This window comes from Narcine bancroftii, chromosome 11 (genome assembly GCF_036971445.1).
Source record: "Narcine bancroftii isolate sNarBan1 chromosome 11, sNarBan1.hap1, whole genome shotgun sequence".
Lineage (NCBI taxonomy): Eukaryota > Metazoa > Chordata > Chondrichthyes > Torpediniformes > Narcinidae > Narcine > Narcine bancroftii.
In genome coordinates, this window is record NC_091479.1 from 45,872,765 (window position 1) to 45,882,742 (window position 9,978).

The 9,978-nt window shown below is 43.5% G+C and overlaps 1 long non-coding RNA gene across 1 annotated transcript; it reads left to right on the forward strand.

Moving 5' to 3' along the window:
• The first annotated feature begins 806 nt into the window (after positions 1 to 806).
• On the forward strand, positions 807 to 9,622 carry LOC138745329 (uncharacterized). Its single transcript, XR_011346179.1, has 3 exons — positions 807 to 975; positions 1,078 to 1,218; positions 9,183 to 9,622. It is a non-coding gene; the product is annotated as an uncharacterized lncRNA (long non-coding RNA).
• Positions 9,623 to 9,978: the final 356 nt, after the last annotated feature.

A 9,978-nucleotide genomic window follows, 5' to 3' on the forward strand; every position in this document is an offset into this window, starting at 1 on the left:
CCCATTACCCTTAATTCCTTGATGTATCAAATACCTGTTAATCTCTGCCTTAAATACAGCCAATGATCTCACGTGGGTTTCATGACCCACTGACAAAATCAATTTTTCCACTTTTGTTTTAAATTGACACCCTTTTATCCTGAAATTATGCTCTCCTGTCCTAGAATCCCCTACCATGGGAAACATCTTTGCCATATGTACTCTGTCCAGGCCTTCTAGCATTTGAAATGCCTCTGATGACCCCCTTATCCTTCTGTACTCCAACTAGTACAGTCGAAGAGTCGACAATTGTTCCTCATACACTAACCCTTTCATTCCTGATATCATTCCAGTAAATCATCTCTGACCTTCTCCAACAACAGCACATCTTTTCTCAAATATGGCACCCAAAACTCTAATTCTGATTGAATGGAAATGCAATTCTCAAACGACACAAACACAATGGTTACATGATATTATGTCTTGTTGATATTTACCACTCGGGAAGGTTCTTGTTGGTTTTCAGATAGAGGTGTGTTGTTCAGGGAATCATTAATGTTTTTGTGACTCAACGTCCAAGCATCTGAAGTCCGTTATCTCTTCTGAAAAGCTTTATAGCTTTAGCATGGAGCAGAGCTGAGCCACGACTTTGCAGGTATCTAAGGGAGTGTGTGGGCAGGGTTTGTTCTGGACCAACAATTTCACCAAGTGACTCTCCTTGAAATCAAGATTCAAACCATTTTGAGGAATACAACAGGAATTGTTCAACAAGAGCTTGGTGTTCCCTGAGGAGTTTTCTTTCAATAGTGGAAATGATTTTTTTAAAAAAGGCCGTTAATATTCCTGATACAGATCTTTGTACTTAACTTTCAGGTTGCTATCTGTTTTTAACTTGGAGGCCTTTAATGGGGTGACTGTGTGGAATTTTTGCTTTAACCAAGCAGCTCTCTTGCAATTTTCCAGCTGTTGGATGCGATTCAGTTGTTTGCAAGTTTAGTAAGTGGGATTTTGATGTGAAATTGCAACTCACAGCGTCATTTTTGTGTTTGAAAATGCCAATGTGAAAATTTTAACTTCAGTCTTCTTGGTTTGCTTAAGTTTACAGAGGAGACGTTGCGTCAAGCTGAGAAGACAGAGTTGGATGCCCATTTGGCGAATCGGCTGGGCAAAGTAGAAAGCACAAAACGAGGGGCTGAAAAAATAATGAAGCAGACTGAAATGCCGTTGAACCAAACCCAGGTAAAGAATTTAATTTTGTGCAGCGTACTTAAGAGACCAAACAATTTGGGATTTTAGTGGTGACCTATTTAAATGAACAAAATCTGATTAGAATAGAAGTTTATGGAATGTTTGGAAGTTGCCACAAAAAAATGGAGCATATAAATTAGATAAATGAACAATACAATGAGCCTGGTGTCACAGTATCTGCCTCCCTCTACCGCACATCACTGTTGAACCTTCTCCCCAATATGAACCTGATGTCACAGTATAGGTCAGAGTTTATTGTACATCACTGTTAAACCTTCTGACTACAGTGAATCCAGCGTCAATATATCTGTCCCAGTCTACTGTACATCACCATTAAACATTCTCCCCACTGTGAACCTGGTGTCACAGTACCTGACACAGTGTATTGTACATAACTGTTAAACCTTCTCACTGCTGTGAAGCCAATGTCACAGTAATGATCTCAGTCGTCCATACATCAGCATTAAACCTCTCTCCACTGTGAATCTGGTGTCACTTTGCCTGCCACCCCAATATGAACCTGATGTCAAAGTATCTGACACTGTTAATCGTACATCAATGTTAAACTTTCTCCCCTCTGTGACCCTGGTGTAATAGAATCTGCCTCAGTGTACAGTCCATAACCATTAAACCTTCTCCCCACTGTGAACCTGGTGTCACGGTGTATATCCCAATTTACAGTATATCACCGTTAAACCTTCTCCCCACTGTGAACCTGGTGTCACGGTATATATCTCAATTTACAGTATATCACCGTTAAACCTTCTCCCCAAAGTGAACCTGGTGTCACAGTATCTGCCTCAGTCTACCGTACATCACCGTTAAACCTTCTCACTACTGTGAACTTGGTGTCACGGGATTGATCTCAGTCTATCGTACATCACTGATAAACCTCTTCCCCACTGTTCACCCGGTGTCACGATATCCATCTCAATTTACCGTACATCACTGTTAAACATTCTCCCCAATGTGAACATGATGTCACAGTATCTGACACAGTTTAAAGTAAATCACTGTTAAACCTTCTTACTACTGTGGAATCCATCTCACATTTTCTGCCTCAGTCTACCGTTCATAAACATTAAACCTTTTCCTCCTGTGAACCTGGTGTTAAAGTATCTGCCTCAGTTTAACGCACATCACCATTAAGCCTTCTTACTGCCCTGAACTCAGTGTCACAGTATATGCCAACATCAACTGTACTTTACCGTTAAAACATCTCCTCACTCTGAACCTGGTGTCGCAGTATCTCACACAGTTAATTGTACATGACTGTTAAACTGTGTTAATGTTGTGAACCCATTGTCTCAGTATCTCTTATCAGTCTACCATACATCATCGTTAAACCTTTACACATCTGTGAATGGGTGTCACTGTATCTGATACAGTTTATCGGACATTACTTTTCAACTTCCTCACTTCTGTGAACCCAGTGTCACAATAACTGTCTCAGTCTACCCTACCTCATTGTTGAACCTTCTCCAACTGTGAACCTGGTGGCACAGTTCTGCCTCAGTCTCCCGTATATCACCATTAAACCTCCTCCCCACTGTGAACCTGGTGTCACTGTATCTGCCTCAGTCTACCATACATCACCATTAAACATTATCCCCATTGTGCACCTGGTATCACTTTATCTACCTCAACATACCGCACATCACCATTAAACGTTATTCTCATGTGAATCTGGTGTCACAGTATCTGCCTCAGTCTACAGTACATCACCGTTAAACCTGATCCCCACTTTACTCCTGGTGTCAAATTATCTACCTCAACATACCATACATCACTGTTAAACCTTCTCGCTCTGTGAACCTAGTGTCACAGTATCTGACACAGTTCATATTATATCACTGTAAAACCTTCTCACAAATGTGAATCCTACTAAAAAATAATACTCCCCTTCTAAGTCTCACTGTATTCGAATCCCACCTATTTTAAAAATTCCAAAAAAAAGAGAAACATCAATCCCAAAACAAGATACTCAAAAGTAGTAGCCCCCTAAAAATCTGGGTGTGGTAAAGTCCACAAGTAGCAGGTGACTAAAGGACTCAGTGCCACCCACCCCCAGTCAGACTTTCACAAAGTCCTGAAACAAAAACATTCAACCCAGTGATTCCAGTCCCAATGATTGTTCTGGATCGTCAATATCGAGAAGACTTTGCATCCATTCAACTTTTTTCCCATTCTTTCCATATTTTCCAATCTTCCCATTTCCATTCCCATTGACCCTTCCCTTTGGTGACAATGGTGACGATCACCCATTTCCTCGTACATCTGGCAATGAATTAGCAAATATTAAAGCATCATGGTCATTCTCAAAAAACTGAGATTGAAAATTCCCATAAAAATCTTTCAATACTGCTGCATAACGAAAAGCAAATTTATATCCCTTTCGCCACAATACTTCTTAGGCTGAATTAAATTCTCGGTCTCTTCTGATAATTTCTTGACTCAGATCTGCATTAAAAAACCCCTATTATTTTGAACCATCAGTGGAGTCTGATTTTGCCATGTTTTCTGCACCACCAATCGGAGTATCACCTCTCTGTCTTGTTATTTAAAACAGCGAATCAAAACTGCTCGTGGTAATTGGCCTGGAAACGCTCTGTTCACTCGATCTAATTCCAGTCCATCTGGAACGAATTACCTGCCCTTCACTTCTGGGATCCATTTCTTCAAAACCTTCACCGGATCCGAACCTTCCATATCTTCCGGAAGACCTACTATCTTAACATTATTTCTACGACATTGGTTTTCTAATGAGTCAAACTTCTTCAATAATTCCTTCTTCTGAATCCCCCAATCTACAAAAGGATCTTCCACTATTTCCATTTTTTCTCTATTACGCTCCACTTGACTCTTGCATTCAAGAAAGCCTCCTCAATCTTTTTAAAATGATCTTGCACAGTATCCACTGATCGTGTCCATCTCGTAACATCACTCTTAACTACATTAATATCTTGCTTCATAAAAGTTATTTCTTCACACACAGTGTTCATTTTAGTTTTCATTTCGAAAATCCTTGAGTCATCTGATGAGTCATCTGCATTGACATATTTGCCATATCTTCCATGAGTTGAGCAATCCCTTCCAGAATTGGAAACACAGAATCCAGTCCAGGATCCATCACCTGCCTTTGAGGCTGACCTTCTTTTGCCGCAGTCCCCAGTTCTTCAAATTCTAATGAAGTTGAGCTCTCTTCTTGTTCCAAAGCAGTAGGTCCTCTTCCAGTACGGCTGCAGGTCTGGACACCCAACAACAGCATGCCTACCTCAACAGTGAGCGACCTCGTCAGTTCACCGTCGCTCAGGCTCCCCCACAGCCCACACCTTCTCCAAAGGTTTGTGGACCCTTGACGCACTGCACATGCCCGGTAGGGCCACCGACTGCGCAGGTGCGTCATCTGATGCTACACTGTACCTCTCCTGACCACCAGGCAATGCTGCAGGCTCACGTGCCTGTCCTCGTTCAGCTGGCTCGCCCTCACGCCTGTGTTCACGAGTGCACGAGTCGAAACCGCTGAACTCATCGCTAAGCTAGCGCCGACGAAATACTTAGCCGGGCAGGAGTCCTCTGAGGCTTGGGGACTCCAGTCGACAACTCTGTTACTTCAACTTGAACTTGGCCTCAGTTCTTCAACACTTTTGTAAGGTAATTTCTTCTGTAACTGAGTTTTCGATTTTTTCACATTTGCAGCCATTTCGATCCTCCACTATTCCAAAGTCTATAAACAGTATTTTTAATCACTTTTACAACTTTTAAAATTGAGCATTTAATAGTCTAACTGCGGAAGGGTGGAACCACACGTCTACCCTCTGCGCCATCTTGTCACAGTATCTGACACAGTTTATAGTAAATCACTGTTAAACCTTCACATTACTGTGAATGCTGTCTCTCAGTTTCTGTCTCAGTCTACCGTTAATCAACGTTAAACCTTCTCACCCTGTTAAATTGGTGTTAAAGTATCAGCCTAAGTTTACCACACATCACCATTAAACCTTCTCCCCATTGTGAAACCGGTTTTACTGTATCTGCCACAGTTTATCGTACATCACTATTATACCTTCTCACTACTGTGAACTTGGTGATATAGAGCCTGGCAGTCTACCGTACATCACCAGTAAACCTTCTCGTCAATGTGAGCCTGGTGTTACTGTATCTGCCACAGTTTAGTGTAGATCATCATTAAAAATTCTCCCCAATATGAAGCTGGTGTCCCTTTATTCGCCAAAGGTTATCGTACAGCTCTGTCAAACATTTTCCCCACTATGAACCCGGTGTCACAGTAACTGTCTCAGTTTCCCATAAAGCTTTTTTTCCCACTCTGAGCCCAGTATCAACGTATCTACATAGTCTCCTGTACATCACCATTAACCTCCTCCCCACTGTGAACCAAGTATCAGTATCTGCCAGTTTATTGTACATCATTTTTAAACCTTCTCACCACTGTAAACCTGGAGTCACAGAATCTGCCTTATTCTACCATACATATCTGTTAAACCTTCTCAGTACTGTGAACACAGTGTCACAGTATCTGCCAAAGTCGTCGACTGTACATCACCGTTAAACATTCTCCCCAAGTTGACCCATTCATCACTGTTTTTTCCACCATTTATCGTACATCACAGTTCAACCTCCCCACTGTAAACTTGGAGTCACAGTATATTCCACAGTTTATTGCACATCACTGATATTCTTTCTCCTCGTTGTGAATGTGGTGTCACCATATCTGCATCAGTCTTCCGTACATCACCATAAACTTTGCACCAATGTGAACCTGGTGTCACTTTATCTGCCACAGTTAATATTACATCACCGTAAAAACTTCTTCCAACTGTGAACCTGGTATCACAGTATCTACCACAGCTTATCATGCATTACTGTTAAACCTTCTCACTACTGAAAACTTGGTGTCACAGTATCTGCCAAAGTCTACTGTATATCACCGTTAAATATTCTCCCAACTGTGAACCTGGTGTCACAGTGTCTGATACAGTTTATCGTACATTACTGTTAAACCCACCAGATAAGCTCCAGATAGCGAAAGAGAAGTTCTCACATCTGCAGGAACTTGGGATCATTCGTCCCTCCGACAGTCCTTGGGACTCGCCGCTTCACCTGGTCCCAAAAGCCTCCGATGGCTGGCGCCCCTGCGGAGATTATCGACGGTTTAATGACACGACAGTACCTGACCGTTACCCCATCCCTCACATTCAGGACTTTATGGCCAATCTGCATGGTGTGAGAGTATTCTCCAAGGTCGATCTGGTGTGCGTGTACCATCAAATCCCATTGCACCCAGATGACATCCCCAAAACGTCCATCATCTCCCCCTTCGGCATGTTCGAATTTTTATGCATGCCTTTCAGGCTCAAGAACACCGCCCAGACATAATGCACCTCATGGATACGGTGCGCAGGGATTTGAATTTCGTGTTCATTTATCTGGATGACATTCTTGTCGCTAGCAGAGACTGGGCACAACACCTGCACACCCTCTTCTCCCGACTGGCCGAATTCAACCTAATGATCAGCCCGGCCAAATACCAGTTTTGTGCAGAAGAAAATTTGGATGGGATGAAACTAATCCAGAATCCATTGCACAAGATTGGAAAAATTAGATTGAGCGTCTTCAAATACTTGGACGTTTTGACGTCAACAGACTTTGGAGTGGCCACATTTGCTCAGTTACACCATTTTTCTGATGTAAGTGAAGGTGGTTTTGATCCTGTCAGTTACTGAGTCCTGTGAAATAACCCAAGTGCGAGTAGATGGTGGATTTGTAATGGGAAAAGCCAGAGTGGCTCCATTAAAGTCAGTCACCAGACCTTGAATGGAATTGACTGCTGCTATTATGGCGAGCAAAATGGACGCTATGTTAAGAAGAGAATTACAGATGGAGTTAGCAGATCCTGTGTTTTGAACTGATAGAACATCAGTGCTTAAATATATTAATAATGAAATAATGAGGTTTCATCTCTTTGTGACTAACAGAGAGAATGAAAACCTGGACAACAACAAATGGCAGATTTACCACATGACAGAGTTTCACCTGATGAATTCCCATTTACATCCGTGGAAGTTGATTATTTTGGTCCTTTGCAAGTAAAGTGCGGACGAAGTGTTGAAAAACGATATGGAGTTATTTTCACTTGTTTGACTATGAGAGCAATTCATATTGAAGTAGCGTCATTGCTTGATACAGACTCTTTTATTAATGTTCTTTGCCGTTTTATTCCTAGACCTGGTCAAGTAAAAGAATTATGTTCTGATAATGGATCTAACTTTAAAGGAGCTGAACGAGAATTATGAAAAGTTATTCAAAATTGGAATCAACATCAAATTCCTGATGCGTTACTTCAGAAAGAAGTTAATTGGATATTTAATCCACCCATAGTTATGGGTGTGGTACGGGTAAGGGTTAGTTGGTTGTGGAGAACGTTTACAAAGGTCTGTACTGGGCAGTACTGGGCAGCAATGCTTAATGTTGTAATGGATGCGGAAGCTCTGGGAAGGGGTAAGGGAGGGACTGGCCAGGAAGTCTGCAGATTCTGGGTCTGAGGGCAATGCACAAACATGCTGGGGAAACTCATGGATAGTTTTGTGAGGAGCAGGTCCTGCATCACGAGTCAAATTGAGTATTTCGAGGAGGTGTCAAAGGAAATAGATGAAGGTCAAGGTCTGTATGTGCTGCACGTGGATTTTAGTAAGGTGCTTGACAAGGTCGTCACGGTGGCCTCATTCAGAATGTCGGGAGGCATGGGATCCATGGAGCCTTGGCTGTGTGGATTCAGAATTGGCTTGTCTGCAGTAAACAGAGGGTAGTAGTAGATGGAACAATGACTAGTGGCTCTCCAAATGGATCTGCTCTGGGACCCCTGCTCTTTGTGATTTTTATGAATGATGATGGGAGTGGAAGGGTGGGTATGTCAGGGGATGACACAGAGGTAGAGATGTTGTAGACAGTGTAGAAGGTTGTCATAGGTCATCCAGTTTGCAGAGAAGTGACAGATGGAGTTGAATCCTGTAAATACAGATGTACTTAAACAAGCAACTGGTACAGGTTAATTTCCAGCGTCATTTTCAAGGGCATGAATAAAAGTTATTCCAAAGTAGGTTGGAGACCCATTAAAATTAGCTTCATATAGACCAATATCTTTATTGAATGCGGATTACAAGAACGTGAGGGCAGAGCACTTGGTTAATGGCAGGATTATGAACAGTGTGCAGGACTGAGATATATTTAGATTCTGCGCCATAAATCGCTCAAAGTTGCTGTGCAAATTGAGAGGGAGTTTAAGATGGTGTATTGTGTGCTGTCCTTCAGGAGTCAGGGGATTGAGTTCAAGAACTGAGAGGTAATGCTGCAGATGTACAAAATTCTCGTCAGACCACACTTGGAATATTGTGTGCATTCCTGGGGCAAAAATACCAGTGGACATCTAAATAAGGTGAGATGAGGGAACTTTAGACAAAATGTGAGGGGGATATTTTATTCACACAGAATGTAGTGGGTGGCTGGAATACATTGGCAGGGGTGGTACTGGAGGCTCATCCAAAAAAGACACAAAAAAGATTTTAATATAGGGACAGGAATAAAAGAAAAACAGAAGGTACTGGTGAGAGGGAGGGAAGAGTAATATTGTTGTGGGGTAGGTTCAGATGGGTCAGCTGAAGGGACTCGACTGATCCATCCACGATTTGTGCAACATCTTGCTGCCATGTCATGGTGAACCAGGGTGTTGCCTGATGGAGACACGTGGCTCTGAGCTCTGCAGAGATAGATCGTGCTTTTCTCCAAAACACACTTCCTCAGGTAAAGCAGAGGAATGGGAAAGATCCTAGTGTGCAGGGGTAGGGAGGGGGGTGATGGGGTAAGAGTTGGGGCCCTCCAAAGTCATCGTGATCAGGCCTCGGAGACGGCATCTCTATCACTCATATTTCTCTTCCCAGGAGAAGGAGCGATCTCAGAGACAAGACACGAGTCCAGAAGAACATTGCATCCCAGCTGAACAGAGAACGGACAACATCATGGTGGCCTGAACCCCTCCCCTTCTCCCTCTGGCCCTGCCAACTCCATTCCCCACCTCTTCCATATCCCTTCACCCACTTCCCCTCCCATTTCTCCCCTACCTCTCCTCCATTCCAATCCCCTCCCACTCACCTTCCCCTTCACCTACCCTCACACCTATGCCCGAAACTTAGCCCTCCTCCCTTCACCTCCCCTTCCCCTCTCCTTTCCCCCTCCCCTTCGCCTCCTACCCTTCCCCTCCTCCCCTTCCCCTCCCCTTCCCTTCCTACCCCTAACAGGGGAAGGAGGGATAGGGGAAGGGGGTAGGAGAAAGGGGGGTAGTGAGAGGGTAGGGGTAGGTAATGGGGTAGTGGTAGGCGGTGCGGGTATGGGGTAGGGTTAGGGGAAGGGGGTAGGTGTAGAGGATAGGGGTAGGGTTTAGCTTAGGGTTGGGGAAGGTGGGTAGATTTAAGATAAGGGTCAGGGACGGGTAGAGGTAAAGTTAGGTTTAGGGTTAGGAGATGTGGGATCGGGTTAGGTCGAGGTTTAGGGTTAGGTTTAGAGTTCGGGGAAGTGGGCTTGTGATAAGTTTAGGGGAAGGGGGTAGGAGTAGGAGGTAGAGGTGAGGTGTGAGTTGGGGTTAGGGGAAGGTGGGTAAGATTAGGTTGGGTTTAGGGGACAGCTTAGGGATAGGGTTAGAGGACAGGGTGGAAATAAGAGTTAGGGTTGGGGATGTGG